General features: G+C 35.6%; 1 protein-coding gene across 35 annotated transcripts in view; it reads left to right on the top strand.

Annotated features, from left to right (window-relative positions):
* The window catches only part of SK (small conductance calcium-activated potassium channel), an 877,735-nt gene that overhangs the window by 206,100 nt on the left and 644,577 nt on the right, over positions 1-27,058 (top strand). The window lies entirely within an intron of this gene.

The raw sequence follows: 27,058 nt of genomic DNA, 5'->3' as shown, positions 1-27,058 counted from the left end.
GTGCATCCATGCAGTTGAGGGAACTGGTATTGGCTAGGAGTTCCAGAGTTGAAATGATGATCGTGTTATTCAGGAAAACGGGCTCTAAAAAATTCCAGTTTTGTTTTCTTAGTGAAAGTTCCTAATTCCGTTCTTTTGGATTAATATGGTAAAATGGGGCGGCTTCGCCACAGGGGCGCTTTCGCCATCGCCGATTTTCTTGAAAACTATAACTGCGAGAGAAATGCCGTTAAAGGGAAAATTGTAAGTTTAACGAAGATCTTTTATCTCCCAAATGCTGGCATTTCTATCAAATATATGATTGCTAATGCACGCGGTTTCATGTTTTGAGGTATCGCGGAAAATATTCATGGTTGGTATATTTTGCGATAACTTGTATACCTTTTGTGATATAAATATTATATTTTATACCGTTAATAGACAACTACTGAAGAATATAAATCCAAATAATTTGCATGATAAAAGTAATTATAAATGTCAATATATTCATACTATGAACTATGGGGGGGGGGGGGCAATGATAGGGTTGTAGTGGGTTAATGTGAGAAATATTTCAGGTTTAACTTAAATTGTTGATGCTACTGATATACCACACTATAATGTGTAGTTGAAATCAAATATTGTGCTAAACCTACCTAATTTGGCATTATTTTCATTTTTATGCCTAAATTCAAGGTACCTACTTCAATTAACGGCTAGAATGTGTTTCTGTTGGTAAATTTTAGAATCATTATTGATAATTAATTAGAAAACATGTTCCTTTTAAGCATAACGTTGTATGTAAACGAAGTTTTTTAAATGCCAGTTTTAGAGTCCGTTGATGTATGTCCTATGTCGATGGCGAAGCTACCCCATGGGTGGAGAGGCTTCGCCACTTTTTAGACATTTGGTAAATTCTCAAAAATAATATTTTAAAAATAAAATTATATATCAAAACTTTATATATCAAAATATATATATATATATATCAAAATATATATCAAAACTTATAGTCAAGATATGCTTATATTTTTACCCAAAATAATATTTGGAAAAACTTTAATGGTGTCAATATGAGAGCATTTTGAACAAAAACGTGGCGAAGGCGCCCCATGTTACCATATATAGACCTCTCGGTCTGGTCCAATTCTAAGCTATTTTAAGAGCCCTTTAGGCTCACGTACCTAGCAAGTTTGTATTCTTTCTTAATAGAAGTATTATAACGACGTCTGTTTGGCAGACTGGTACAAACCCTTCATGGGATAAGGTCCTTAAAGACTATTTACGGTAGTAACCCACAGTAGAAGTGATAAGATCCCCATCCCATCCTGTGGCGTTCGTTGGTCAACTTTATCTCTTTGTCAACTTTGTTATGTAGTTTATCCATCGTTCTCTAGTATATGGTTTATCCAGTTTCTCAGGACCCGGTCTACCTGAAAATCTCCTAAGTAATATTAAGGGTTTCAGTGCTGACATTGTTGAAAGCGTCTTCAATTTCGATGCTACTCTTTATCATAGGTCGACCGTATTACATTGTCTTGAGTAAGAATGAGATTGTCCGGTTTGGAATGAAATCCTTGCTTAATATTAATCCCTATTAATATTAGTCCATATTTATATATTAATCACATAAATATTTAAGTAACCTTCCCCCTCGTTTTCCAGTACATAGTTCGAATTTACATTTTGTGACATTTTGTAAAGTATTGCTGGGGAAGGTGGTGCAAGGATATCAACACCCTCTCCGTCGAACTAACTGAAAATTGCCGCAAACAAAATTTCCAAATATAAATTAAGTTAAGTAGTTCTGTAATGTTAAGTCGAACTTATTACCGTTTACACTTGTTACTGGTACTGATTGTTTTTCCACCTATACGTATGATTCACTTAACAATAAAAAAAAAAGCTTTCTTATTACTCATACGGCACAATAGTTCCTTCTGGAAAATTTAGTATGCAATAGGGTTATCATTTTTTGATATTTTTTCTCAAAAATGATTTGCTGTGAAAAGAAAGATTAAACTTTTGCCTAAAATGACGTTCATTCTATTTAAGCATTAAAAGGCTCCGCTCAAACCACTTTCAAATAATATATTTGTGAAAAAAATACAAACAATTATTTCCTGTTGCACGAATGAATAATCTAAAATAACTTTTATTCCATTTAAATATTGAAAAAGGTCACACACAAACCACTTTTTATTTATATGATACATGAAATAAAATTATATATGACATAAAGTGTTGTATATTAGGACGGAGCGATTTGTATGGGATGAAAAAACTTTTAAGGGTGCGTCGCGCTTCTGATTCCTAGGATTGTTTTGAGCAAAAAAGACCACTAGACCATATGTCTACGATGAAAATCGAGCCTCCCGATTTTGGCTTGAAATTTTTTAATCCACGTTTTTTTGGAAATTTGTTGCCAAGACAATAATTAAGACTCTCTAGTACATCGCAAAAGCATTGGAACTCTCCTTACGTCCACGTTTTGGTATAGCCCCCATATAATGGTGCCGCCAGATTTCAGGCATTTTGACGTTTTAGAACAAAACGTGGACCTGTGACAATCATTCATTGTGGAGGTTTTTCTTGTTAATACAGAACCCTAAGTGCCAAATTATACTAATAATAAAATATAATGCACGTTGATTCACCAAAAATCAAAGTGATTCGAGAGCAGGTCTTAAAGTGACCTTATCCGAAATTTTGTGTTGGAGGTACCCAAAGGGGTGGACAAATATAGTTCACATTGGTATATATATTAGGATGTCTAAAGCATGGACCAAATCGGCACAATTTTTTCGAACATTTTTGAATTTTTGTAGGGGAAGGATATGAAGGAGTAAACCGATATGACTTATCTTCGAACTTAAACTAAGTGTGCACAAAATATTACGAAGGCCAAATTTTGGACCGAATCGACAGATCCGTTCGAGGGTTATCTTGCGCTCCAACCACTACACGTTGTGATAGTGTTTTTTTTTTTTTGCAACATTCAGGCTATTTTCTCAGTAGCCCAGTGAAAATAGACATTGAAATAGCAAAAATTCCCACAGAGCTGACATGCGTATAAGGGGGAAATAGCAAGAATTCCCACAGAGTTGAATTTTGTTGGAGAGCTAGGTTTTGCAAGAAGCAACGTCCTAAACGTCACCATCGATCCCATGTGTGCAAAAAAAGTTATTCGGGGTCAAAGGTCAAATTTTAAGAGTTTTAATTTTTCGGATTTCTTTTTTGAAAACGGTTGATCTAATAAAAAAGTGACTAATGTAAATATAGTAGACAGAAAAAGTATCTACAAGTTTGGTTTTAATAATTTTTTTTTCCTAGAAGAAACCATTCTTGAGATATAGATGTTCTAAAAAAACACATGATTTTTATGCACTTATAAGGGAAATATGCACATATTCAGACGAACCGGCTAATATAAGGAAAGTATCCGGGTCTGTTCCCCCAAAAAATATATATTTTCTTAAAGGGCTAAATTGTACCTATCTTTTAAAAAAAGTCCAACAAAATCGGAGCGTGTTTAGTAGAGTTATTCAATGTTAGAGCAGTGATAGCTAAAAACACACATTTGCAGATTATAACTTGCGCTAGTGTGAGTGGAACGTAAACAATGCGTTGTTGTTGGTGGTCATCACTGTGTTAGAGTCATTTTATGCAAAAATAGCCCATTTAACCCACATGTGTAATCGAAAGCCCAACGGGAACGACCCCAACGAAATTTTTTTTTTTAAGTTTTGTCCGAAGGTAGGGTTTGTTACGCTGATTACGGAAATGCATAATTTTAAAGGTCAAATTTAAAAACCGGGTTAGACCCGGTTGTACTGAAACGATTACTGCAAAGTGGATATCGTTTAAAAGCTTATGGAAGAACCTAACACATATTGTCGTTACTTTAACCGGTTCTCCTCATAACGTACTTACGCGGCTAATTCTTTATTTGACCTTTAGATCGCGATATCTCGAAAATGGTAAGTATTTTTTACAAATCATAAAGACCACTCTTGTAGACAATTATTAAATCTACAACTTTTAAGTCTTGCCGTTTTTGAAAAAAAAAATAAATAAAAAGACTGAATAATGCCTCACAAAATTACCTTTGACCCCGAACAACTTGTTTTGCACACATGAGATCGATGTGGACTTTTAGGTCATTGCTTCTAATGGTGAACCCTAGCTCTCCATGTCTATTTTGACTGGGCTACAGTAAGTATGGACTTTCCCCTGATGAAACTTGTACCGTATGAGGGTAGTGAATACAAATTGTTACAACAAAAATTAAATCGATTCAAAAGCAAGTCCTAAACTGAACCATTCCGAAATTTTGTGTGGGAGACTTAAACTAAGTTTGGACACAATATTGCGAAAGCCAAATTTTGGACTGAATTGGTTGATTCGTTAGAGAGTTATCGTGCGCTTCAGCCAGCCAGACAGACAGACGGACGGACATCGCTAAATCAACTCCAAATTGTCTGAAACGGATTTCTTTAAACCCATTATTCCGATGAGGCACATTTTGCTGTATGAAAGTGTATATACCTTCCTTAGCATAAATGCCGAGGGCATAAAAATTCAAATGTTAAATTAAAGCAGTGTTCACCAGCAACAACAAATTCAACCGCTGCGTTTGTGTTGGGCACACACACGAGATTATCTATCCCTCTCTAGATAAACATCGTGTGCGTTAATTTATTGCTAAAACAAAGAAGATGGTCGGTGGTGAGAGCAACTTTCAAACTCACCCCAATTGAGATTGTGTGTGTTCACAAAGACACGGCTCGCGAGCCCAGTGGTGATTAACACTGAATTAAAGCTAGTTCGAAATTTGGTGGAGAAGTTTTGTGACCACATATAAATAACCTCAAATGTCAAATTACAGCTAGTTCGGATAAAAATTGTAGCTAAAATCCTCAACATACGGAAAATCGGGAGGTACCGTTATATGGGAGCTATACCAAAACATGCACATATGTTGACGATTTTTAGTGATGTTACGTGATAACTGAGAACCTCAAATAGTCTAGCCAAAATAGACATGCGTATAAGCAGGAAATAGCAAAAATTCCCACAATGCTGAATTTTGGTGGAAAGCTAAGGTTTGCCATTAGAAGTAACGTCATATAATTACACATCCATCCCCCGTGTGCAAACGAAGTTATTCAGGGTAAAAGGTCAATTTTGGAGGCCTTATTAAGTTTTTTGATTTTTATCGAAAACGGTAAGACCTATCAGAAATCGACTTAAGTAAAAGTTGTTGGCTTAAAAATTGTCTACAAGAGTGATTTTTTGACTTTTCAATAGGAGTCACCATTTTTGAGATATCGTGATATAAGTGTCAAATTACACATGGGAAGAAGTAAGCCGCGTAAGAATATCATGTGGCGGACCCGTTAAAATAAGAACGCCATGTGTTAGGTATTTCCATAAGCTTTTAAACGACACCCACTTTGCAGTAATCGGTTCAGTAGAACCCGGTCTTAAATCTGGTTTTTCGGGTCAAATAACCGGCGAACCGGATCCGCGCTCAAAATTATACATTTCCATAATTTGCGCAACACAGCCTACCTTTGCCAAAAATTTAAAAAAAGAAATCGGAGAGTTTTCGTTTGGGTCGTTCCCGTTGTGCTTTCGATTAAACATGTGGGTTAAATGAGCTATTTGCATGGAATAACTCTACTAAACACGCTCCAATTTTGTTGAAATGTTTTTAAAATATAGTTATAATATTGCTCTTCAAGGAAACAAATATATTTTGTGGGGACAGACCAGGTTACTCCGGTTATTTTGGCCGTTTCTCCTGAATATGTGTGTATTTCCCTTATAAGTGCATATCTGTTATGTGGTTTTTAGAACCAAGAATAGTTCCTTCTACGAGAAAATTATAAAGACCAAACTTTTGGAGAATTTTTTCTGTTTACAATATTTGCTTTAGTCACTTTTTGATTAGACCCACCGCTTTCAAGAAAAAATCCGAAAACCTAAAAGAATCCCTACATTTTTACCTTTGACACCGAATAACTGTTTTGCACACATGGGATTAATGGGGACTTTTGGGACATTGATTCTAATGGCACCAAAATATTTGCTATTTCAATGTCTATTGTAGTTAAAACCCTCAAAATACGGAAAATAGGGAGGGACCCTTATATGGGAGAATTTTCGTAATAATGAGAACTTCGAATGTAAAAATACAGCTAGTTCGGTTAAAAATTGTAGCTAAAATCCTCAAAATACCAAAAATCGGTAGGTTTCGTTTCACCAAAATATGGACCTATGCGCATAATTTTTGGAACATAAGTTTGAAAATCACTAGGAACCGTAAATGTCAAATTATAGCTAATTTGGTTTGAAAATGTGACTAAAAACGACGAAATACCTGAAATCGGGTGGTATTGTTGTATGAGGACTATACCAAAACGTAGAACGTTAAAGCTCATCATCGAAATAAACGTGCCTGCAAACAAAAGACGCATCTTCTCAAATTTTTAGCGTCCTATTCGCATTTTTGTTGATGCTAGAGTGATTACCACAGACAGACGGACGGACGGACATGTATAGATCGATTCAGAATTGTACCCCGATCAAGAATATATACTTTATAGGTTGGCAAATGATTATTTAAATACGATACAAAGGGGAAAACAAACTTAATATACCCTCCATACTTTGGTGGAGGGTATTAAAAGGTCCTATCTCAATTTTTGTAGATGCTAGAGTGATTGCCACAGAGAGAGGATTTGCATAAACAACCAAAAAGCTAAAACACAAAAAATTGCATAACTCATCTATTTTTCAACCGCTTTCATTAGTTTTTCCAGTTTTCGGAGACTAATTTAATTTCCTTTTTGGTGAAAAATAAATAATTATACTGTTTGGTATCATCTAAGCACCCTAGAGCACACAGAAAAACATTTTTCCATTTTTTGACGTTTTTCACACTTCAACCACTATAACTTAGCCAAAGATATTATTCTCCCCTTTAAAAGGAAAAATGATCAATAGAAATCCGTTGTGTCATCTATTGACATTTTTCGAAAAATATGCACTGTCTCAAGGCCAAAACTGCCTGGAGGAGCGTTCCATGTACTAGAATGTACATGTACTAGAAACCTCTTAATTATTGTCTTGGCTACAATTTTCGTTGTTGGATCATATGGCTTGGCTGTTATATGCCAAAATGTCCAAAAAACGCGGATAAAAAACTTTAAGTCAAAATCGGGGGGATCGAAGGGAGTAACCAAAATGCGTAACGGCTAGCACGTACAACAACTTTCGCAGCAAATATTGTGTTAGTCCAAATGTTGCATATCGTAATACTTTTGCGAACTTTAGTTAAATTGTACTTATCGGTCCACTCCTTCCGGCACCTCCCCCACAAAAGTCCAAAAATGTTCGCGAGAATTTTAAGCGCGATATCTTTTGAACGGAACAATCTATCTAGTTTGAGTTCGAAAATGATTTAAATGCAGTCCTGTGGCATAACTCAAAACATGCGTATTCTGAGTTAGCATTTTTTTTTTCTACGACTTCTACTTTATCTTGTGTCAAATTTTCATGTCGGTATCTCAAAAACTCAAAAAGTTACAGTTCATTTACTACATGTTTCATATAATTCAAGAAAAAAGTTTTTTGAGTTTATGAGGAACTAAAACACTTCAAATCATCTTTGGTCTTGTACAAAAATTTAGCACTGATGTTTGGCTAGCTGTTTGCAAAAAAATATGTTTTTTGAATTTTTGTGTAATAATCAATTTAAGTTGGGAAGTCATATTTCAATCCGTTTTTCTGGAAACTGGATTTTTTGAGATGTGTCACTCTTTGAGTAAATGAGCGACATGGTGACCAACTAAAATGATTAGATATCTATCGAAAGGAACTACTTCTAAAAGAAAAACCTCCAAAATAGTCCATTTCGGTCCATTAATCCAGGTAACTCATCTGCAATACTTTTGAACTTCAACTCAAATCCATATTTTTGTCCAAAAAGGGCCAATAAATTTTGAAAACCCCCCAAATACATAATTTTTTGGTGAAAACGATTTTGGTTGTGGTGCCGGTTTGGTTGTGAATCTGTCCATAGATCAGAAACGGATTCTGTGGATATATCTCTGTCGGTAAAACTGACAAATACTCTTTTACTTGTTTTTTATAGGCCCGCTTTTTGGAACAGTCTCAAATATAATGGGTTGCAATTTGGGATTTTGTGTTTCCTGAGGTAAGATAACATTTTCACAAAAAAACTGTCTATAAAAGTCTACTTTTAGGTATAGGCACTAGGCCGGGGCGATTTGAAAATCTTAATGAGCCCTTCGTGTTTCTGATTCCTGGAATTGAACTGAGCAAAAACGTCCACAGACCATAGGTCTACGGTGAAAATCGAGCCTCCCGATTTTGACTTTAAGTTTTTATCCACGTTTTTTGGACATTTTAACATATAACGACCAAACGATTGGGATTTTCGACCCAACACAAACACAAAAATTGTAGCCAAGACAGTGATTAAGAACTCTTTAATACATCGCAGAAGCATTGGAACGCTCCTTCAGGCAGTTTTGGCCTTGAGAAGGTGCAAACAAATGGCACTGTGCTACATAAGTTGACCAGAAAAATATTCAAGCGTTCAGATGCAAAATTCTATCGTGTTGGGATCCATGGACAACAAAAATGCCTTTAGTTCGTTTGGGTCACTTCGTTTTATTTTTTTTATAAGGGTAAAAGTAGTGAAAATCCGGGTTTCTCAAATTTTCAAATTTAAACGGGCTTATCTTCTTTTTTCACAACAGATTTCTATTGATCCTTCTTCCTTTTAAAGGGGTGAATAATATCTTTCGTTTTAGTATAACACCCTATAGAACTGTGCAGCCCAATTTTCGATATTTAAAAAGTTTAAGCCGTAGCACATAACCGAAATGGCTGAAATGTAGTTTCAATATAATTTATGGCGGAGGCCCGGTCGAACTTTGTTTACTTCAAACCCAAAGTAGTAATGCCAACAATGTAATTATTCGTTCTGTCTCTCTGACATTTTAAAATTACCTTGTCAAAACGTGCTTCAATTTCACTGACAAAAGGGAATATGGCATTTAACACGACCATTCTTGAAAGTATATTACCTTACATTTCTATCGTTGTTAGCTTTCAAAAGCTTTCGTGTTTTGAAACAATTTAACCGAACAAGACAAAGCATTAGTCTCAGGCATATGAAGTCATATAGCCAAAAGGCTAGCGAATATGGAATACAATTGCACTATGACATGACTAGTTAATTTGTGGTTATGTTTTTAACAGATCAGCACTTGACTTTGGAACAGGAGGATCACGAATACTACATGGCAGACGATTATGTTTGCTGTCGTTTTTTTCTTCATGTACTGAATTCAACAAGAAAGGAATGACTGGTATTAGCCGATAGCCGTAGTCGCTAGTGCTTTTAGCTATAAGTTTATTATAATTTTTAATTGTAATAAATATTTAAATAAATAAATAAATAAAATGACTGGTATTCACATAGTGTTGCCCTCCTGAACTTCAGATGGTGGCAAATTCAAGCATCTACACTAGGGCGCTTCGCGTTTCTGGTTCTTGGAATTGTACTGAGCAGAAAAGTCCACTAGACCATATGTCTACGGTAAAAATGGAGCCTCCTGATTTTGACTTTAAGTTTTTTGTCACGTTTTTGGTAACCTCCACCATAATATGGAGGGTTAATTAAATTTGTCATTCCGTTTGTAACACATCAAAATATTCGTCGGACATCCTATAAAGTATTATATTCTTGATCAGCATAATATTCTAAGTCGATATAACCAACGGACGGTCCGTCCGTTCATATGGCGAAATCAAGATACAGCTCACACTTTTTAAGAAGGAGCTTTGTAATTTGGCGTAGAAATTTCTATTACAGGATGTTTGGTATTGCTAATGAGCAATATCGGTCCACGTTTTGATATAGCTCCCATGGAACGGTACCTCCCCATTTTCGGTATTTTGAAGGTTGTGACCTTAATATCCCACCGAAATGGCTGTTATTTAGTATTCAGGCTTCGTTGTGTGTATAAAACTTTCCACCTGAAATTGGTCGGTATAGGTCCACGTCTTCATATAGCCCCCATAGAACCGTAACTCCCGATTTTTGGTATATTGAAAGTTTTATCCTCATTTTCACACCGACATGGCAGAAATTTGGTATTTAGTTTTTGTTGGAGGTATAAAACTTTACACCTGAAATTTTTCGGCATAGTTCCACGTCTTCATATACGCCCCATAGAACGATACCTCCCGATTTTCGGTATTTTGAAGGTTGTGGCCTCCATATTCCACCCAAATGGCTGAAATTAGGTATTAATTCTTCGCTGAAATCGGATGGTATAGGTCCACGTCTTCATATAGCCTCCAAAGGACGGGTTTTCCCGATTTTCGGTATTTTGAAGGTTGTGGCCTCAATACTCCACCGAAATGGCCGAAATTGGGTATTTAGTCATTGTTGTTAGCTATCTAGTCTTCGTTAGGGCTATACAACTTTCCACATAGAACCGTACCTCCCGATTGTCGGTGTATTGAATGTTGTGGCCTCAATATCCCACCGAAATAGATGTTATTTAATATTCAAGCTTCATTGGGTGTATAAAACTTTCCACCTGAAATTGGTCGGTATAGGTCCAGGTCTTCATATAACCCCCATAGAACCGTACCTCCAGATTTTCGGTATATTGAAGGTTTTCTCCTCATTATCACACCGACATGGCTGAAATTTGGTACTTAGTTTTGATAGGAGGTACTAAAGTTTCCATCTGAAATTTGTCGGTATAGGTCCACGTCTTCATATAGCCTCCATAGAAACGTACCTCCCGATTTTCGGTATTTTGCAGGTTGTGGCCTCAATATCCCACCGAAATGGCGGAAATCAAGTAATGAGTCTTCGCTGGGAAATTAGGTATTTCATCTTCGTTGGGGTTATACAACTTTCCATCTGAAAATTTTCCGTAAAATCCACGCCGTCATATAGCCTCCATAGAGCGGTACCTTCCGATTTTTGGTATTTTGAAGGTTGTAACCTTAATATCTCACAGAAATGACTGTTATTTAGTATTCAGGCTTCGTTGGGTGTATAAAACTTTCCACCTCAAATTGGTCGGAATAGGTCTTTATATAGCCCCTATAGAACGGTAGCCTCCGATTTTCGGTATTTTGAAGGTTGTGACCTCAAAATTCCACCGAAATGGCTGTAATTTAGTATTCTGGCTGCGTTGGGCGTATACAACTTTCCACCTGAAATTGTTCGGCATAGGTCCACGTCTTTAGATAGCGCCAATAGAACGGTTACTCCCGATTTTCGGTATTTTGAACATTTTAGTCACATTATTCAACCGGAATACGTCACGAATAAAAGCATTTTCCTGTTTTTTGTGCTTTCGTTGCGAAAAAAGAAGCTATGTCCTTTCAACTAGAAACCCCGTTCTTCATTACAATTACCGTTATAAAACACATTGCAAGTTTTTGGGAAAATATCGATAAATGAAATAAAAGCGTGATAAAAATTTTCAAGTCAAAATCGGAAGGCTCGATTTTCACCGCAGACATAGGGTCTAGTGGACTTTTTTGCTCAGTACAATCCCAGCAATCAGAAACGCGAAGCTCCTTTTATGATGCTCAAATCGCCCCACCATTCACCTTCTAATCCTTTGCATAGACAGCCATGAATAAGTCAATCGCAATACATACGCATACCACCTCTACGAAAAATATGGTACTATGAATAAAAAGTAAAGAATAATTCCACATTCCACGAGTATTCTTCGAAATTAACCAATTCATATTTCTTTTTTAAATTTAAAACACATGACTTAAAAACCAAATACCAACCAACTAGCCAACATCTACATATATCGCACCCCCAACTAACAAGCATTTTATGTCACTGGAAGGAGTTATATGCGGCCACCGTACTACAATGAGTATATCAACGTCAAAGATGTCAAAACGTCAAACCAAAGTGTAATAACTAAGAAAATAATAAACCTCGCCAACTTGCCTTTATTGAGAACACAAAACAAAACAGCATAAAGAAGGAAAGGATAAATAAACGAAAGCAACAACACAGCAGAACACAAAAGTGAAATGTATAATGAAACAACAACGACATCAACAGGGGAAAGGAAAATAAAATAAAAAAAACAAACGGAAAGATCCCCTCCAGTACAACAGGCCAGCCGCTACACTAACTAAGCCAACCATTCGCCATTGCGGAATTATCCATTCATTCAACAACAGCAGCACACCAAAAAACAAAAAAACGTAAGCAAATAAAACACAGCCCAAAGCAAAGTAAAAAAAAAGCACCACTCTTAAACCAATGGATAGGTGGATAGGTTACCAAGACGTTTTGGCTGTTGGCATTGTAAATCAACAGCAGCAACAAGACCAACACCCAATTACAAGCAGGTAGCAAGCTGTCACTAACTATTGCATATTTTCTTACATCCGAAAGGTTAAAAGACTCATGGTGTAGCATTTTGCCACGGTAGTGCGGGAGATGTGCAGTGGTTTTTGTTTCTTGCCATTGCCCCCAAGGAAATGTGTAAAAACAACAACAACTGCAACAAAGACGAAAATGGAGGCCACGTAAGACTATCACGTTAGGGCTGTGTAGACAGCCGCTGAATAAACTTAAAGTGGCCAGAATGAAATGTTGTATGCCGGGCTGAATTTGTGAATGAATGGGGTAGTTTTTGTGAATATGCAACCTCTTGTAAATGTAATTAATTTCTTTTTCTCTTTTGACAACATCAATGACTTCTTTTGTAACTGAATTGTTGTGAAATATTTGTGATTGTTAACTAATCCGAAAATAGTAAATTTTTGAATTCACATGCCCTGAAGAAAGGGGAAAACATAAGGTGCCCACTAGATTTGATTTGAATAAAGAGTGTATAAAATAGAACTAGTAAAAAACGTTATGTTAGGACGGGCCGTACTTCTTGTACCCTCCCCCTGAAATATTTTGAATTCATATGGAATTTTAGGTGGAGAAGTTTTTTGACCACTGGGAAATGCTTGAAATCGGCGGTATCATTATATGGGGACAATACAGAAATATACGTTGACAATGTTTGTTGGAGAAATGTTGTGATTACTGGGAACCTCGAAAGTCAAATTACAGGTAGTTCGGTAAAAAACGTTGAGCCAAGTTGACAGTTTTTGGGGGAAAAGTTTTGAGACCAATGTGAACCTCAATTGCCAAATAACTGGTACTTCGGTCAAACAAGTCGCTAATATCATTAAAATACGAAAAATCGGGAGGTACTGTTATATGACGCTATGCCAAAATATGGACCTATGCTGACAATGTTTGGTGGAAGAGAAGTTTTGTGACCACTGGTAACCTCAAATGTCAAATGATAGGTAGTTCGGTCAAAAAATGTAGCTACTATCTTAAAAATACGTAAAATCGGGATGTACCTTTATATGGGGGCTATAACAAAACATGCACCTGTGTTAACAATTTTTAGTGGAGAAGTTTTGTGACCACTGGGCACCTGAAATGTCAAATTACAAGTAGTTCGATCAAAAACGTCGCTAATATCTTAAAAATACGTAAAATCGGTCGTGCGGCCACTACGAACCTCAAATTACAGATAAATCTGTCAATATAGCTAAACTCTTCAAAGCACATAAAATCCGGAGGTGCCGTTCTATGGGCACTATACCAAAACATGGACCTATATTGGCAATTTTTTGTGGAAAAGTTTTGGGACCACTGGGAACTTTAAATGTCAAACAGCAGGTGGTTCGGCCTAGAAAGTAGCAGATATCCTTAAAATACCTAAAATAGGAGGGTACCGTTATATGGGGGCTACACTAAGCCATGGACATATGTTGCAAATTTTTGGTAGAACGGTTTTGTGACCACTATGAATCTTAAATGTCTAATTACTAATTAGTTCGGACAAAAAATGCAGCTAAAATCCTAAAAATACCTAAAATCGGGAGGGTCCGTTTTTTGGGGGGCTATACCAAAATGGGCACCTATGATCACAATTTTTGGTGGACAACTGTTGTTACCACTCAGAATTTCAAATGTCGAATTACAGATAGTTCGGCCAATAAATGTAGACAAAATCTCAAAGTATGTAAAATCCAGAGGGAGCTATACCGAAACATAAACCTACCTAGCAAAAATTCGGATCCGTTAGTCATTATGTAACCCATTACAAAGTAATGTAAACAAAAATAACTATTTATGTTACTCATTACTAAGTAATGAGTACTGTGGCGTGTATGTCCGACTACACATCAGATGATTGTGTGTTCAACCGAAGGCCGGGTACCTTTTGTTAAACAAAACATAGGACTGTTTGTGTTGCACATGCAAGCTCATGTTAGCGTTTTAACAACCCTTAATGTTCGTACGCGTGGCCTAGTGTGTAGTGTGTTCGGCTACAAATCAGAAGTTTGCAAGATCAAATCCAAAAACATGAAGTGTGTTGAAATTGAAAACAAATTCCACCTCAAATATTCTAAAAATAGAACATATGTTTTTTAGCTTATTTTCAACTTCTAGTGACCATAGAATAACTAGTTATTCTAGTGATCGTAGAATAACTAGTTATTCAGTTAATCTGTCTGCCAGCTGTTCATCCTTTACAGTTTGTGTTTGATTGCAATATGTTGTATGGAAAGTGAACCCCTGATGGCAGACTGGGAGTCTCTAGTCCTGGACAAATTACAACCGCTCCGTTTAATACTACCTATACAGCTGTCAATTTGCTGCCTTCTCAGAATAAGCCAATGTCCTTAACTTCCTGAATAAGAACATCTACTTATTTTATATTCTCGCACCCACTTAACTTCACTGCTTTTTATACAGATGCCTTGCCGAGACGTACGTCCGAGATGACATTCCATAAGCTACCACTGACAATCTCTAATGCGTCCATTGGGATCAGCCTTGTCGATGATTGGTAGATAATCTGGGACAATTCGTTGCTATGTATTGACAAAATGCTTCGGGTTAGAGGAACATGGTTTCTGCAAGGAAGCGAGTTTTGAGATTTTTTTATTTCAAATATTTACAATATTATAATCTAAGGCTATCGGCTAAAATGTGGTTAAAGAGATTTTGGTCTCTCCAGTAATGGGATAGACTAACCTTTTTCGTCACCGATGCATCGGACAGAGGGGAATGGACCGACTGTGACTATTTCTTCGCGGTATGAGACTTTCAGAAGACCTCATCCTCTTCACAACCACTTGTTGGGATTTTGGATTTGTCTATTGAGGACCGGCGACCATTGAAGTAGTTGACAATGTCACAGACCCATCACTGCTCGTGTTTTTGTCTAGGTCGGAGGGTTTTTCTTTTGTGGTGTTTTGGGAGAAGTCAAATGAAACATTTGGATAGCTTCTTTGCTTTTTATACCCTCCACCATAGTATGGAGGGTATACTAAGTTTGTCTTTCTGTTTGTAATACATCAAACTAACCAGTTGCGACCATATAAAGTATATTTATTCTTAACCAAGATCAAATTCTAAAGCGATGTAGCCATGTCCGTCTGTCCGTCTGTTGTAATCACTCTAGGGTCCGCAACAATTGATATAGAAAACTTTGTACCGGAGTGTCTTTTCCATAGGCAGTTAAAGTTCGAATATAGCCTATAGAGGTCCACGTTTTGGTGTAGCCCCCCATATAATGGTGCCTCCTGATTTAAAGTATTTGAAGGATTTTATTTACATTTTCTTTCCAAATTGGCTAGAATATGGCACTTGGAGTTTCGAGAGATCAGAAAACTTCTGCACCAAAAATGGTGGAAATATGTCCCATATAACGGTACCTCCGATTTAAAGTATTTTGGGGCTGAGCTATTTTTTACCAAATTAGCTAAAATTTGACATTTGATGTTTTCAATGACAAAAAATATTTTCCACTAAAAATTACCAAGATAGGTCCACGGTTTTGTATAGGCCGCATATTACGGTACCTTCCGATTTAAGGTATTTTGGGGATTTTAGCTAAATTTTTCGACCGAACTAGCTGTAATTTGATATTTGAGGTTCTCAGTGTTCCCGAAACTTCTTCACCACAAATCGTTAATATAGGTCCATGTTTTGGAATAGCCCTCATATAAAGGTACCACACGTTTTTGGCTATTTTGAGGATTTTAGCTACAATTTTTTTTAGCGAACTAGCTGAAATTTGACTTTTGAGGTTCCACATAGGTCCATGTTATGGTATATCCCTGACTTAGGTTCATATGGAGTATCCGTGGTAGAACAGTTTTTGTTGACTTTAATTTAGTTTTGTTGATACGAAGTTCCCTCTTAGTTGAGTGGGGATAGTTCTTCTAGAACTTCCTCACAAACTTTATGCTAAACCTCATTAGCTGACATTCATTTTTAGGTTCTATCAGCCAAAGTGACTTTTCACGCCCAATTGTTTTCCATTTATTCTCATCGCCTCTATCTCCTACTGTTTCCTTGTAGCTGTTTTAAATATTTTTTCGACGCAATATGCAATAGTTGTACTCGGATGACACCATCTCTATGTACCACCACTTGTGTGTTCGGTTACAAAGAGTGTTGTTTTAATTAAAAGATCTCTCTCAAAAGCTTCTACCCTAAAGACATAAGCATCTTAAACATTAAAGAGGTATCTAAATTAAAAACAACTTTTCTATAGATGTAAATAAAAATGTCTATGGGTGGGTTTGTACTTTGAAACTAATATAAACATACACTCAAGACATTTCAGGTATTATATCTTCTAATTGAGATACACATTTAAGCCTTTAAATATTGTCAATTCACATTAATAGAGAAAGCTTATAAGAGGATTCGAATGAAGCCAAATAATACACAATTGTTGCTAATGGATTTAAATGAGTTGTATAAATGCAGGTAGATCTAGAAATAATAAACATACACAGCAACGTAAAGTTAAACGGAATACACACTTAAGTTAAGCCTAGATATAATAATAATTATTTTTTAGATGTACAGTAAAACAACTAATAACTGGACATCCAGAAACCATATGTAGAAATAAGTGCCACGACAAGAATATTAATGCTGGACGGCATGAGATTACCCCCATTTAGAAATAAGTTGTTGTTTTTCATATTTTTATACATTGTTCACTAATACAAGGATTCACACTTTGTTTGTCTAGTCTTAAATAACATCACTTGGGGAAGCATAAGCACCTTTTAATACGTAATGACTTTTTCGTTTTCCCACAAAAACATAAACACTTGGCTTAGAGAAAAGTAAGAGCAGAACATTTTCATATGAATTGTCATTAAGGGATATTTAATTTAATTCAATTCAATTTAGGCCTTTCAATTTGACGACGAAACACTTCTGATAATGTTTAGTTGTTTATGTCCATTAAGGACTAACTATAACATAACCCTAAGCACAACTTAAGTGGTAAGCAATCAATTTGAATGTTTTGGCCTATCTATAGGCAGTACATATAATTACGATAATTCTAATAAAATTAATTTGTCTACTCATTCTGAAGGGATATTTTAGATAATTACTTACAGAAGGTCACAACACAATAAATAATAACATGTGTCAACGATGGCAATTAGTGTGGTGGTTTAATTAATTTGTATAGAACACTTGCAATATTGCAAAAAAAAAACCAACATGGAAAATATTTTTCATTAATAATAATAATAATTATAATTATTATTATTACTATTATTATTTTTATAATTAAGTAAGTAAGAAATAACAAAGCCTACTAGCTTTCTATGAAAAAAATCGAAAAAATGGGCTTGATTTCTCAGTCCTGGAATAATACTATTTCAGGGATCGTTTCGAACTTCTTGTCGCATCATGTCCTCGTTAAAATATATATATTTATAATTTAGTATAGAAGTTTCTACTATTGGTATTGAAAATGGACTATATCAGTCTACGTTTTTATATAATACCCATATATCGACACCTCTCGATTTTCGCTATAAAACGTTTTCCCAGAAATTTGTCAGTACAGGTCCCTGTTTTGATATAGCCACCATAGTGCGGTACCGCCCGCTTTTCGTTTTTTTTGAGATTTTAGGTCCATGGCTAAGTATAGCCCCCATTTAGCGATACCTCCCAATTTTCGGTATTATGATGATTTCAGCTACCTCCCACACAAAATTCGGATAAAGTGAAAATTAAGAGCTTCTCTCGGATCGATTTGAATTTTCTCTTAGTTTTCGTTGCGGCTCCCTCTACGATGGTACAATTTGTTTCAAGCGCAAGGCAATACTTCCTGAGATATTGGCCTAAAAGCTCCCAGCAACCTTGACGGCACCAACCAAAATGGCAAATCCGCAAGATAATTCTCTCAGAGATTATCTGATTGTTGCAAACATTGCACATCGTATTATTTCATCCAGTCATGTAACAGGTCGGAATATGGAATATATCGGTCCAATCCTTCGGATACCTCCCACAGAAAAATTCGGATAAAGTGAAGTTTAAGAGCTTCACTCGCATCGTTTTAATTCTTTGTTCAGTAGGTTGTTCCGGCCTCATTTACAACGGTATATTTTTTCCAGAGTCAGTCAATACTTCCTAAGATAATATCATAATTATTGTGTTTGGTTTTATTTTGTGGTTTTTTGGTCAGTGACTGAGGTTATATCTCCGTCAGCACAGCTGACTGATACTTTCTTACTTGTTAAACGAAGTAGTAATTTGATATTTGAGTTTTTAAGGGGTCACAAGACTTCTTCACAAAAAATTTTCAACATATGCCTATATTTAGGTATAGCCCCCATCTAACTGAACTATCGTAACTTTATATTTGAGGTTTCCTACAGTCACGAAACATCTCTACCAAATGTTTTCGACATAAGTCCCTGTTTCGGCATATCCCCCATTTTATGTTCCCTACAGTGATGAAACTTTTTTACTGAAAATCGGTACCTCCGGATTTTCGGTATTTTGAGGATTTTAGCTACCTTTTTTGTTCGCACTTTCTGTTATTTGACATTTCAATTCCCAGTTGTTCCCATAAGCCATATAACGGCACCTCCCAAGTTTTTGTTATTTGGCGGTTTTAGTTACATGTTTCGAACGAACTACCTGTTAATTGACATTTGAATTTCCCAGTGGTCACAAATCTTCTCCCCCAAAACTTGTGAATATAGATCAATGTTTTGGTATAGCCCCCATATAACGTGCCGCCCGTTGGGGGTTCCCAGTTCTAAAAAAACTCCACATAAAATTATGAAAATTAATTATTCCAGATAAACTCAGAATTGGTGGAGTGTATAAAAACTTCGGCCGGCCGAACATAGCTTTTTTGTTGAATTTTTGGGAAATTTCGAGGCCATATCTCCAAAGGAAAGGCATTCGTCATTATAAAAATCCCACACGATTTAAATAATTCAATACCAATCCAAAAAGTGCGCTTTTATTAGGAATATTCGGAAAGTTTAGCCGGTAATGAAAACCTCAACATATCTTACAACGTTTCAACTAAGGTTGTTGCAGGTGGTCAAACAACGGAGATCTCGCAATAGTCATCCGTGCTGATCCCTGTAAAGCTTAACCACAGAAATACTGGTGTAGTGTATAGCATGATCGACCCTCTCCCAACTATAGCCTTTGTTTACTTACATATTCCATTTTTTAAGAAATATGAGGCTGTACAAAAAGTTGAGAGTTAGAGACCAAGTCAGACAGAAGGACATCACTAAATCGACTTCAAATTGTCCGAGACTGAAGTTGGTCTTAACAAATGTTGGATACAAATGTGTATACCCTCTTTAGCCATACGGCTGGCTAAGGGTGTAATTACTGTTGCTACTTTATGAAAAGCCTAATGTTAATGGTGGTTGTTCATTACCGCTGGTATGGGTTAACCCAATTATAATTCTAATTTTTGTAACATTTAATCACAAAAATAGATTTGTATAAGGTCGATTTATGCCTTACTAACACGGCTATTATAAGCATGTAACTAATAATAAATACGTTCTTCGACATAATTCTTTAATTAGTGGTTGGTTACAACCCTTAACAACCAGAAATATTATAATTATATTAAAATCTATCGAGTTCTCTTAAAGGCTATGTATATTTTTGAACTAACCGTTGTTATTAATACCTCCACTCTTCCAGAGCAGTGATGGCATACACCACAATTTTAAAGCATAATAAACAGCATTATAATTAAATAATTGTTACAAAATCAAAAGAGGATGGATGGAATACGGTATTTATAACCAATATTAAATTTGTTTAAATTAATCCTATGAAGCGTATGATTTACAAATTGTTTAGATTGTATTGATGCATAGTCTAAATATTAACCGTTAACCAAGATAAAGTTTTAATTATTATAATTTCAATATCTCATTAGGCCTTTGAGGCAACTAAGTGACTGGATAACTTATTTCGAAGTTAACTTTACTCATGACTTTAAGAATCGTAGCAACATAATAATTCACTACAGACCAATCGAAAACCAGGACCACGGCGCATTCGTAGTATATATAAAACAAATACATATAAAACAGTTATAATTGTTATCTGTTACTTTCATAAATTTCTATATCAAATAATGGCAGCTGAACTTCTTGTTTGGCAGTTGAAAAGTTATGACCAAACAACCAGTCATATATGCATATATTAATACACACGGCTACATATATACATTAGGGTATGACTTTTCAACCTATTTCTCAAAAATAATTTCCGATATCAAGAATGAATAAATTTTGCCCATTAATGACTAAAATAAAGTTTATTATTTTATACCATCCACCATATAATATTCTGAATTAAAATGGGATAATTAGTTTCGTGTTAGGTGCAAAAATTGTTCGACCACGGATACCCCAAATGCCTAAATTTGGTGAACATATTTATCAAAAAAAAATTTCAATCTGTTGGTACCTTTATATGGAGGATATACCAAAAACTGTACCTATGTGGACGATTTTGGTTGGAGAAGTTTATATGGGGGCTTTACCAAAACAAGGAACTATTTTAACGATTTTTGGTGGAGCTATGAAAGTCTCAAGTATCAAATTACTGGTAGTTCGGTCAAAAAATGTAGCTAAAATCCTCAAAATACCAAAAATCGGGGGGGCCGTTATATGGGGGCTATTCCAAAACATGGACCTATCATAATCATTTTTGGTAGAGAAGTATTTTGGTCATTGGTTGATGTTCCCAAATGTTAGCTATTTTGGTCAGAAAATGTAGCCTTAGAATAGCTTAAATAGGGAGGTACTATTATATTGGGGCTATACCAAACCTAGGTCTATGGTAACGATTTTTTATGGAAAAGTCTCGAGACCTCTGAAAACCTCTAGTGTAAAATTACACCTAGTTCGGTTAAAAATTGTAGCTAAAATCCTCAAAATACCGAAAATCGGGGGTACCGTTATATGGGGGCTATACCAAAACATGGAACTACGTTGACGATTTTTTGTGAAGAAGTTTCGTGACCCCTGAAAACCTTTAGTGTCAAATTACAGCTGGTTCGGTTAAAAACTTTAGCTAAAATCCTCAAAATACCGAAATTAGGGGGACCGTTGTATGGGAGCTATTCCAAAAACAAGGACCTATCATAATAATTTTTTGTTTTAACTAATTCGGTCGAAAAATGTAGCTAAAAGCCTTATAATACCTTAAATCGGGAGGAACCGTGAACCAAAACGTGAACCTATCTGTGCAATTTTTAGTGGAGAATTTTGGTCACTGAGAACCTCAAGTGTCCAATTTCAGCTGATTTTGTCAAAAAATATAGCTAAAATACTATAAATTGGGAGGTACCGTTAAACGGGGTATATACCAAAACGTGGACCCATCTCCACTATTTTTGGTGCTGAAGTTTTTTGACCTCTTGAAACTCCAAGTTCCAAATTGGAGCCGAAGTGGGCGGAAAATGTAGCTAAAATCCACAAAATGCTTTAAATCGGGAGATACCGTTATATGGGAGCTATACCAAAACGTGGACCTATCTCAACAATTTTCTTGGCCATAGAGAACCTCAAAGCGGTCAAAATATTTAGCTTAAATTCTCAAAATACCATAAATCGGGTGGTACCCTAATATGGGCGAACATGACCTACAAATGAACAAAATACATTCGGGTGCAAAATTTTTGCGTTCTATCTCAATTATTGCTGAAGCTAGAATTTTACCCTGATCAAAAATATATTTACTTTATATGTTCGCAAATGATTACACCTTTTTCAGATGTAATTCGAATTTTTCCATTTGAAATTCGTATTATTCCATATGTAATTCGAATTATTCCATTTGTAATTCGAATTATTTTAGTTGAAATTACAAATAAAATGATTCGAATTACAAATGGAATAATTCGAATTTCAAATAAAATAATTCGTATTACATATGGAAAAATTCGAATTAAAAATGGAATAATTCGAATTACAAATAGAATAATTCGAATTGCAAATAGAATAATTCGATTCACAAATGGAATAATTCGAATTACTAGTGGAATAATTCGAATTACATCTGAAAAAGGTGTAGTTCGATGTGTTACGAACAGAAAACACAAACTTAATATAAACTCCATACCATGGTGGAGTACATAAAAAAGGTCAAGCACAAACCACATTAAAAAACAAGTAAAAAAGTATGAGTCGGCTTTGCCGACAGAGATATACCCTCAGCCTGTGTGGATTGAAATAGTTTTCTGCAAAAAAATGTGTATTTAGGGGGTATCAAAATTTTGGGCGTATGAACCGACAAAAGTATGGATATGATTAAAGCTCAAAAATTTGCGGGTATAACGATAGATAGGGTTTTTTTTATCACACTAGCCTACGAAAAACATAATATCGCTGTAAACAGGGCCACTAGGAAAACCTTCTGTAAAAATGTCCAAAGGATCCTCGAACAGACCCTTAACAACACAAAAATGTTGAAGATTTGTGTGGGTGGTACCACAAGGATTGGACAGATAGAGCCCAAATTTGAACATGAACATAGTTTCGACAATATATAGAGATCCAAAGCTTGAACCAATCGGTTGCTACGTCTATGAGAAATCGCGCGTACAATTTTAGCGAATATTCTCGAACTTTTGTGGGGGAGGTACCGGAAGGAGTGAAAATGCCAAACTCGGAATTTTCCTAGAAAAGTTGGGATGGTTAGTCGTTGCAGATTGTGGTAAAACTTTCTGTGGATTCGAAAAGATTTCCACTCGAACTCGCATGAAAAAGAAAATAAAAAGAAAAACACAAGATTTTTTCAGCGAAGGAAGTGAACAATATTGGATTTTATTGAAGCAAATTATAAGGTTTTGGAACAATTCCTACCACGAACAATGCGTTTGTTGGTTAAACAAGCACCAATTTCCAAAGTGTGTACGAGCACAGTATTCGGTTCGAGCTCTTCAGTCACTACACATGGTGCCATAGGGGTTTTTTTACAACTTTCGGCCTGTTTTCTCAAGAAGTATGGGCTTCCCCCTGAAAACAAATTTTACTGTCATCATTGAGGCAGCGAATGCAAGTTGCTTCAACAAAAATCAAAGTGATTCAACAGCAGGTCTTAAAGTGAATTTATCCAAAATTTTGGGTGGGAGGTACCCGAAGAAGTGGACAAATGTAGTCCATATTCGAACCTGATCTATATCTGGTAGATATATAAGGATGTGTAAAGTATGGACCAAATCGGTCACTCCCATCAAGACTTATCTGCGCACAATTTTTCCAAACATTTTTAAGCTTTTGTGGGGGAGGTACCTGAAGGAGTGGACCGATATGGCTTATCTTCGAACTTAAACTAAGTTTACACAACATACACATGGTGTCATAGGGGTTTTTTTGTAGGAAGTATGGACTTGCCCCTGATGAAACTTATAGCGTCGTATTGGGGACAGTGGATACAAGTTGCTACAACAAAAATCAAAGCGATTCGAGAGCAGGTCCTAAACTAAACTTTTTCGAAATTTTGTGTGGGAGGTACCCGAAGGAGTGGACCAATTGAGTCCATATTGGAACCTCATCTAAAGCTGGTAAAAATTTCACGATGTGCATCAGGGACGTACGCAGGATTTCATTTCGGGGGGGGGGGGGGCCCAACTTGACCAAAAATCATGAAAAATTCAGATGTTGTGTACCGTTACGTAAAGCTATTTTAATGGGTTATGACCATTTATAAGAATCAGAAAAGCTATTTTCATGCATTTTTATAAGAAAACTATTAAACCTTGAGTTACCTTCTATTTTTTTTTTTTTGAAAAATCTTTCTGACAAATACCCACCTATAAAGCACTGTTTTTACTAAAGCAGTTTGCGGTAACCACTGTAGTTTGAAAAAGAGTAAACCGATCAGCACATATTTTTGTGGGATCATTACGAACCTAATAATCTTGTCCATTATCGAAACGGAAGTAAAAAAATAAATTTTTAAAAATGTTGAACAGTTAAAATCAAAATTTCGATTTTAACAAAAAAAAAAAAAAAACTGTAGGAAAATTAATATTTTTGTCGGACTCCGTCAGCAGTTTTTTAAAGACTCTCTCGGTTACTCACATGCTTTATATGTTTAATAGTCCCTCAAAAACATATAAAGAGTCCCACAAAACATACAGTTCCTCTTCGAGGAAAATGCGTTTTTAGTTTTTATGCTACAGAATTTTACAAGCACAAAGAATTGCCGTTGTCGTTGCTATAGCAAGATTTTCATTATTTCGATAATCTTAGCTTAATTTTTAAGAATATCGTCTGTCGTTGTCGTTGATATGTTTCCAAAAGAACACTTTAAGCAAAATTTAACAGTTTTGGAGATATGGTGCGAAATGTATACAAATTATGGAATTTTTAGATATATTATAGCATTTGAGGCAATAAATGTAGTTTTTCCAGTTCAATATTTCTTCAAATATTTTATTCTGGCCTTTATCTACAAATTTGCTTCAGAGTTCAGAAGCAATAAAAATTCAATATTTAGCAATGTTTAGATGAGGCCATAAAATCCAAGCTGGATCTGACTCAACAAAACGCAACTAGGGCTGTTGTATTTTGGGTCTGTACTTTCACAAAATCCTCACTTCGTTGTTTGCACAAGATTACATTAAAAATGTTGCATAGTGTTATTTACCGGAAGAGATAGGGTCTGATTCCAGGATTATTTTTACTTTTAATATAATGTTACAAAAGAATCGTTATAATTGTTTTCTTAATTGTACGATTCGAAGTTTTTGGACTCGATGACAAACACTTTGATGGACAATCGATCCTTATTGAACCCCACATATTCGCTAATAACACTATGCAACATTTTTAAGGTGATCTTGTGCAAACAATTCGAACTGAGGATTTTTTGAAAGTACAGACCCAAACGACAAGAAACCCTAGTTGGGTTTTGTTGTGTCAGATCCAGCTCGGATTTTATGGCCCCATCTAAACATGGTTAAATATTGAGTTTTTAAAGAAATTCGGGGCTATATCTCTGAAACCAATGCGAATCTTCTTCTGACTTCTGAAGCAAATTTATAGATAAGGACAAGAATAAAATATTTGGAGAAATAATGAACTCGAAAAACTACATTCATTGCCTCAAATTTCAAAATATATGCAAAAATACCACAATTTTATACATTTTTATACATTTCGCACCGTATCTCCAAAACCGTTAATTTTTTCTGAATATTTTCTTTTGGAAAAATATTCCCTGGAATGTAATACACAACTCTTCAGAACATGTCAATGTTGTAAAATGACTCTATGGCGTTGTTTTCAGTACATTTTTCAACGACGATTTAATAAAAATGTCAATAATGTAGTGAAATCCGAAATTCGAGAATAAACTGCTGGTGTGAACTGTGTTTGAAATGCGTCTTGTAAAAGATATGATGCAAAATACCACTGAAACAACATGAAGTAAGCATTTTAGAGTTTCGGAATGTTCTGAAGAATTGTTGAGAACTTTATTTGGAAGATTTTCGCAAAAGGTTACTTGGTTCAACTCCCAATAGTTTAGCCGATACTGACCAGAATTTCAGCAATTATGTAAAATGTTCAATATTTTATAGATTTTGATGCCCTAGATGGAGTTTTTCTTATATGTTTTTTTCAAAAGATAAGTTCTTCTAGTTTAGGGTTACAACAGTGCTAAAGCCAGCAAGGCCAAATTCCTATTCGTTTCTGAGATAAAGGCCTGATAAATGCAAAAAAGTGTAGATTTAGCCCGATTTAAATGAGGCCATTAAATCCGAACTGGATCTGACAGGACAAAACCCTACTAGGATTTTTGTAGTCTAAATATGTACTTTCAAAAAATGCATACTAGAAGTTGTTTGCATTTTCAGTGTTGCATAGTGTAATAAGCTAATTAATTTTGGAAATGGATCTTATTTTGAGAGACACCCCTCTCGATAGTTATCGCGCCCATAAGTTATTTTAGTTGGTCACCGTAGTATTTAGAGCTTTGTCAGAAAGCATGAACTTGTCCACGAACAATAGGATATCGCTGTAAGCAAGACTACACAATGTCCAAAGGATCCTCAAACAGTCTTTAAACTGGAGTTATGTTAGACTTGTATGAGGGACCTGAAGATGTTGTCCAAACATATTCTCTTGGAACTTGATCTACTTTTGGAAGTAATTTTGCGAGTGGAACGAGATAGTCCATATTAGGTTCGATTTTAGACTGAATCGGTTAGTCCCTTCGACAATTTTTGTGAATATTTTTTAACTTTTATGGCAGAGGTACCGATATGACTTAAATTTAATTTGGACAAAACATTACGAGATCCATATCTTGAATCAAATCGGTTGATCCGTACGAGAGTTATCATAAGTTCCAACCTGCCAGACAAACAGAGATACAGACGGACGGTGGTAAGTACTTCCATCTTGTCTGAAACGAATATCGTCCAAACATATGTGAAGTCTTAAATCATTATTTTGATCAAATCTATACGATACAATCCTAGTGTATATAATCTCGTAATCTAAAGTCTGAGCCCGGGCCCCCGTGCCCCCCCCCCCCTGCGTACGTCCCTGATGTGCATAGTATGCACGAAATCGGTTACTTCTTTCAAGAGATATCATGTGCACAAATTTTCCGAACATT

This window comes from Musca autumnalis, unplaced genomic scaffold, assembly GCF_047663935.1.
Source record: "Musca autumnalis isolate F117 unplaced genomic scaffold, ASM4766393v1 scaffold_3, whole genome shotgun sequence".
Taxonomy (NCBI): Eukaryota; Metazoa; Arthropoda; class Insecta; order Diptera; family Muscidae; genus Musca; species Musca autumnalis.
Note: the sequence above shows the minus strand (reverse complement) of the source record. Positions and strands in the feature narration are given on the sequence as shown.